Source organism: Triticum dicoccoides, chromosome 4B, assembly GCF_002162155.2.
Source record: "Triticum dicoccoides isolate Atlit2015 ecotype Zavitan chromosome 4B, WEW_v2.0, whole genome shotgun sequence".
In the NCBI taxonomy this organism is placed as follows: Eukaryota; Viridiplantae; Streptophyta; class Magnoliopsida; order Poales; family Poaceae; genus Triticum; species Triticum dicoccoides.
The window spans coordinates 201,692,002-201,698,454 of NC_041387.1; positions in this window are offsets into that span (position 1 = coordinate 201,692,002).

Sequence of the window (6,453 nt, forward strand, 5' to 3'; positions counted from 1 at the left end):
CGTCCTTTTTTGGCAGATGCCCAGACTTCACAAACTCAGCTAGTTTGCTATTGGTGACTATGGATGGAACCCAATTGCAAGTTACAGGGGCCTTGGTAGCCTTAGGAGCCATCACAACAATTGGCCTATGGAAAAACAAGAAGACCCGGTTCAATTTTAACCCAGGAAAAAGATTCTAATTATTCAAAGTGGAGGCTTAATAAGGGGCCTAATGATGTAAGGATGACTGTGCAACAATACCTAAGCCGCTACAAGTATCAAGTGCAGTTCACAATTTTTTTCGGGTCATGAGGAGCAATTAAGGTTCTGTGTCATTTAAACCGGACACCTTGACGGTTGTATTTCCGATCATTTACCAGAAGAGGTTTTCTGGGTGATGAAAGCAAGTTTCACAGATAACAGTTATTCCTCTGGATCAAAATATTGCTCTGAAAGGAAATTTTCTAGACCTAAAACGAGGCAGAGAAGTTCATGCATTCGAAGAGGGTTCCTGAACAAGGGAAAGGAGATCTATTTTTATGCAAGATCAACACAAACAAACACCGCATCAGTTCTACGTGGTTTTCACGGTCTAAACATGGCATTGGAAGGAACTAGCAAGGGTTTGGTGTCGGCCAATGATGAACACCGACGAACTTGATAAGGACCTAATGCAGATCTGAGAAAGGGAATGAAAGGAACTCACATATGCGGGCGAGGTGCGGAGGTTCGCCGTTGATCTCTGGTCAAGGTCAGGTCGATGCAGTGGCCTGAGTCGATGATGATGAGGGAGTTGACGGCGACAGCGGCGGAGCTCGAGTGGCAGAGAGGAGAGGAAGAAGACGACTGGGGAAAAGACCTAGGTCGCCCTATTTATAAGGTAAGACTGACCGAGAGGGCGCGAAAGACGAGGAGATAACATTTATCATCCACCAGCTCTGGCACCTCGATTCTCGGGATGGCCAGTAAAGACAAAAGATCCGTTCAAGATACGATGGAGTAAAAATTAATTTTTATTGAAGATGACGTCATGATGATTTAACTCGGATCCAGATGATGACGTCACGGCGGGTTAAAATTCTTCATTCATGACAAAGGACTGCAGAATAGTCCATAAGGTATTTTAAGATTGACATGAATAGGTTCAAATAAATCTGGGGCCTAATGTTGGGGATATAACTATTTGTGTAAGCCGCCCAGGAGGGGCCGGGTTACGCAAAGAGGACTCACCAGAGAGAAGCCCAAGACCAAAGTATGAAGATGGCGGTTCATAGAGAGCTTAAGGCCCGCAAGCGACTTAAGGCCCGTTGTAATAAACCACTGTAATAATATTACTTGTATCATAAGGTAGACTTAACTAGTCACCGAGCCGGACATTGTTTATAAGCCGGCGGGGACTCTGTAAGCCGCAGGGTGTCGACCCGTGTATATAAGCCACTGGCGGCTTGGGGCAGGAAACAACTCATCGAGAGCCAGGCATAGCGTATCTCGCTCCCTGGTCATCGAAACATCAATACCAACCCAACTAGACGTAGGCCTTACCTTCACCGTAAGGGGCCGAACTACTATAAACCCTCTCGTGTCCTTTGTCCCGATTAACCCCTTCAAGCTTCCTAGTTGCGATGGCTCCACAACTAAGTCCTTTCACGAGGACATCTGACGTGACAACTCCACGACACCTACTGAACAAAATCTTCCTGCTAGACAGAGTGATATATCTGTGCTCCAGACACAAGTCCAATCCCTAATGGACGTTGTTTCGGAACAAGAATAGTGGTTGAGAAATGTCGTCAAGACATGAATGGTTTTGAAACCAGACTATCAGACATTCGCTTCGTTGTTCAAGAGCAATGGCGGAAAAAAGGTGGAGATCGTGCTGCTCCATCATATTCCACAGCCTGAAACATTAGCACTCAGATCAAATGATCTATGCTTCTATACATCTGATGGTGCTTTTATCTGGAAGGACTGTAAACTTTATGCCAACATGCCTTTTGTTGTATGGTTGTAATTTATTTTGTTGTCATACAACATTTATGATGCTGCCACAGGCTGCATTAATTACGATGCTATTTTTGTATAGTGTAGGTTTATCTTAGTAATGTATTTGGCCGAAAGCTTCGTAGGAGCCCAACATGCCAACATTCGTCGGGCCCATTCCAATTGGGCTGAAAACGGTTACGTGCCGAAATTGGCATGTAGCGCACTAAAAATATCTGGGCCTAAATCAACATAAGCTTTCATATTTTTCTGGTAGGCCTGTGCCCATAGTGGGCCTTTAACAGGCCTAAACATAATTTGGGCCCTCAGTAAAAATAGGCCGTTTACAGGTGTAAATATCTTGAGCCCATAAAAAACATGGGCATTTAATAGACCGAAAGTGAGATTGGGCCCTGATTGTGCCAAATAACCCACTGGACGTAGCAGGCTAAAATGGTGGCCCATTTACGATGCGGATATTTGACAGGCCAAAATTCGGACGAGCCGTAAATGTGCCGACCTAATACATGGGCCTTTAACAGGACGGAACTTCGGTCGGGCTAGATTATCGTCATTTTTATATGGGCCGTTAATGGGCCTGATATGATGTTGGGACACATATGGCCCATGGTTTACGTCCGGCCTTAACAGGCCGAAAATGACAACAGGCCGAAAGTGGCCCAAATCTATAGCGGGCCTCTAACAGGCTGAATGTCAGACATGGCCGAATATGACCCAAATCCTTCACGGTCTTTTATGGGCCGAAAGTATTGATGGCCTGTAAATGGGCCCAAATGAAGTCGGACCTTTAACAGGCCGGAAATACACCGGGCCGTAATTCGGCCCAATTACTTAGTGGACTGTTCACGGGCCAGAAGTAACCATGGGCCGTAGTGATGACAAGTTTAGGACAGGCTGTTGACGGGCCGATTTGACAGAGAATGTTGGGCCTTTAGTTGGGCTGGCCCATTATGGTTTGTAGAATCTTGTGGGCCTTTAGCTGGGTCGGCGCATTGTGGTCCGCAAAATCTTGTGGGCCTTTAGCTGGGACGGCCCATTATGGTTTGCAAAATAGTGTGGGCCTTTAGCTGGGCCGGCCCATTATGGTCCGCTAAATTCTGTGGGCCTTTAGCTGGGCTGGCCCATTATGGTCCGCTAAATATTATGGGCCTTCGGTTGGGCCGGCTCATTTAAACTTTTTGCGCCACTTTTGGGCCGGTCCACATGTCAACATATCATAGGCCCATCTCGACCGTTGGATGAGTGACACCTGTGCCAACGCGGAGCTGAAGCGTGGATCCGTCAGCCAATGAGAATTTACACGTGGAAAATCGGCATTGGTCGTGGCTGTTAATGGGTTATCGGATCCAAAATCTGACCCGATAGCTTAATAGCGTTCAGTTACGGTGGATGCCACGTGTCGGTCACCCTTGACGAAAGCACTTCTGTGACGCGCGATTTATCGTCATGGAAGTGGACACTTCCGTGATGATAATTTTGGTAATGTCATGGAACACTTCTACGACAGCACAGGTATGACTATCTTGATTCTGTCATAAAATCGTTATGGATGTACATGCATGACAGAAAACGCGACCTACTGTGACAAACCCATATCATCACCGAAGTGTATTTTTTTGTAGTGCATGCAAGTTATTTTCCATAAGCACGTATGACTATTTACGGAATACATGCCTACATTACATTGATGAATTGGAGCTAGTTCTGTGTCACCCTATGTTATAACTATTACATGAGGAATCGCATTCGACATAATTATTCATCACTGATCCAATGCCTACGAGCTTTTCACATCTTGTGCTTTGCCTATTTACTTTTCCGTTGCTACTGTTACAATCACTACAAAACCCAAAAATATTACTTTTGCTACTGTTACCTTTATTATAATACTACTTTGCTACTAAATACTTTGCTGCAGATACTAAGTTATCCAGGTGTGGTTGAATTGACAACTCAACTGGTAATACTCAATAATATTCTTTGGCTCCCCTTGTGTCAAATCAATAAATTTGGGTTTAATACTTTACCTTCGAAAGTTGTTGCGATCCCCTACACTTGTGGGTTATCACTATACTGTGACATTCCTTTTCTAATTATGTTGCTTACCTCAAAGCCTATTAGAAGGCTAGTGCGGGCTTCAGTCAGTCTTCTTTTGGCGGACTGGATCTTCTCAATCACTGTACTCATAAGAGTACGGTGTTCTTCAACAATGCAAGCGCCTCGCAACGCTTCCTGCAATCTATCCGGTGCCTCTGGATGGACAGAGGTCACCGGTGGAGTTGGCTCACCCCACCCCCCTCTTTCGAAAGAGGCGGCCTGCCTGAGTCCGGAGCCACATGGGCCTCCAGAGCTGTATACGACAGGGAGCCGAATTGTATACGGCCCCCATCATCGGTGTCCATGGGGGTTTGTTCCCCCATGTGTGCGGCAATCATGGTTTCACCCTCCGGCACCACCGGGACGGCCTCCTGAGCCTCTCCCTGGACTGGGATCCTTCGAGACAACACCTCGGTGTTGACCACGGCCTTGGGTGAGGAGGCCATCGGAAGGGACCCGCTGTCAATTGCCGACGGGTCTAGCGACCCGTCCGAAGAGGAGGATAGCTCGATGTTGGACTGGGCCGGACTGCAGGTGCGTGATAGAGCATGTTAAAAACAATAAAGTAAAAAGGCTGGATATATTACCATGTCCGGACACTTACGATTTGGCCAAGGGCTTGTCCCTGGGCTCCCACTCCGGGTTGGTGTTGGTGGCCGCTGCGGAGTTGTCCGGAAGGGAAGTTTTCCCCTTCTTAGACGCCTTGCCCTCCAGGTGCATGGAGGCCGTCCTTTTCTTTCTCCCCCTTGCAGGGGGGAATGGATTTCTTCTTCTTCCTCCTCCTCTTCCTCATCGTCTTTGGTGACGGAGGAACGATCCTCGACGTCTTCAGACATTGTGTCTGAAGCGCCCTTGCGACGGAGACCATCTCTGGTCCCCTTGGCCTTATTTTTGGTCTTCTTCTCCAGCACCTCATAAGGCGCCGGAAACAACATCTTCGTCATAAGCGGGGTTTCTGGGCCTTCAGGAAGCGGAGCCGGACAGTTAATCCGCTCCGCTATCTCTATCCAGGCCTGAAAAATTGATGGGGAGGTTTAGATTCCTTCCTCAAATATGCCAGTAAAGGGTATACCTTGAAAACATGAAAGAACTTACCGGATTAGCCTGACGAGTTAAGCTAAGCCCATGAGCCTCGGTCGTGGGCGGTGGTGTCTCGCCGGCCTTGAAAAGCACCTTACAGATGTCTTCGTGCGTAGTGTCGAAGAGAACTAGTAGTGTCTAGTGCTTGGTCGGCTTGAACTCCCACAAATTGCAAGTCCGGCGTTGGCACGGAAGGATCCGACCAACGAGCATAACCTGGATCACATTGACGAGCTTGATTCTCTTGTTTATCATGTTTTGGACGCACGTCTGGAGCCCTATCAGTTCGTCCGAAGAACACCAGGCCATGCCCTTCTCTTGCCAGGAGGTGAGCCGCATCGGGAATCTGAATCAGAATGCGGGGGCCGCCACCCAATTGGTGTTGCACGGCTCGATGATGTAGAACCACCCTGATTCCCACCCTTTTACGGTCTCCATAAAGGAGCCTTCGGGCTAGGTGACATTTGGCATCTTGCCCACCATGGCGCCTCCGCACTCTGCTTGTTGGCTGCTCACCACCTTCGGCTTCACATTGAAGATCTTTAGCCATAGGCTGAAGTAAGGTGGGATGCGGAGGAAGGCCTCACACACGACAATAAATGCCGAGATGTTGAGGATAGATTTGGGGGAAAATCATGGAAGTCCAACCCGTAGTAGTACATCAGTCCATGGACGAATGGATGGAGGGGGAATCCCAGCCCGCGGACAAAGTGTGTGAGAAACACCACCATTTCCCGGGGCTCCGGGGTGGGGACGATTTGTCCCTTGGCCGGAAGTCGATGAGCGATGTCCTTGGCCAGGTACCCGGCCTCCCGGAGCTCCTTGATGTCCTTCTTCTTGATGGAGGAGGCCATCCACTTGCCTCCTACTCTGGATCCAGACATGATTGGAGTGATTTTTTGGGCGGAGAAGGTGAGAACTTGGGTGTTGGAGCTCGAGAATGGATGGGCAGAGGAAGGAGAAGGCGTGGGTGAACAAGGATGAATCATTATCCCTTTATAAAGGCAGTAAAAGTCATGCGCCTCCCCGCTCGCCTTAAAATTCGCCTATTCCCCAAGCGCCGTGCAGATAACACGGTTGGGTTACCCATGCCCGTATTGATAAGAATCCCATGATAAGGGGACACGATCTCTGCTTTGACAAGACGTGCCAGTAAAACTGCACCTTGAAATACGGAGTGGTAGGCTAAAAGATGGTTCGATAATGAACATGCAGTGCCATGATGTCACGCTACAAAAAGTTATCAGCGGATTGGACTCATGAAATATTATACTCTCTACGGTTGTGTGTGGTACT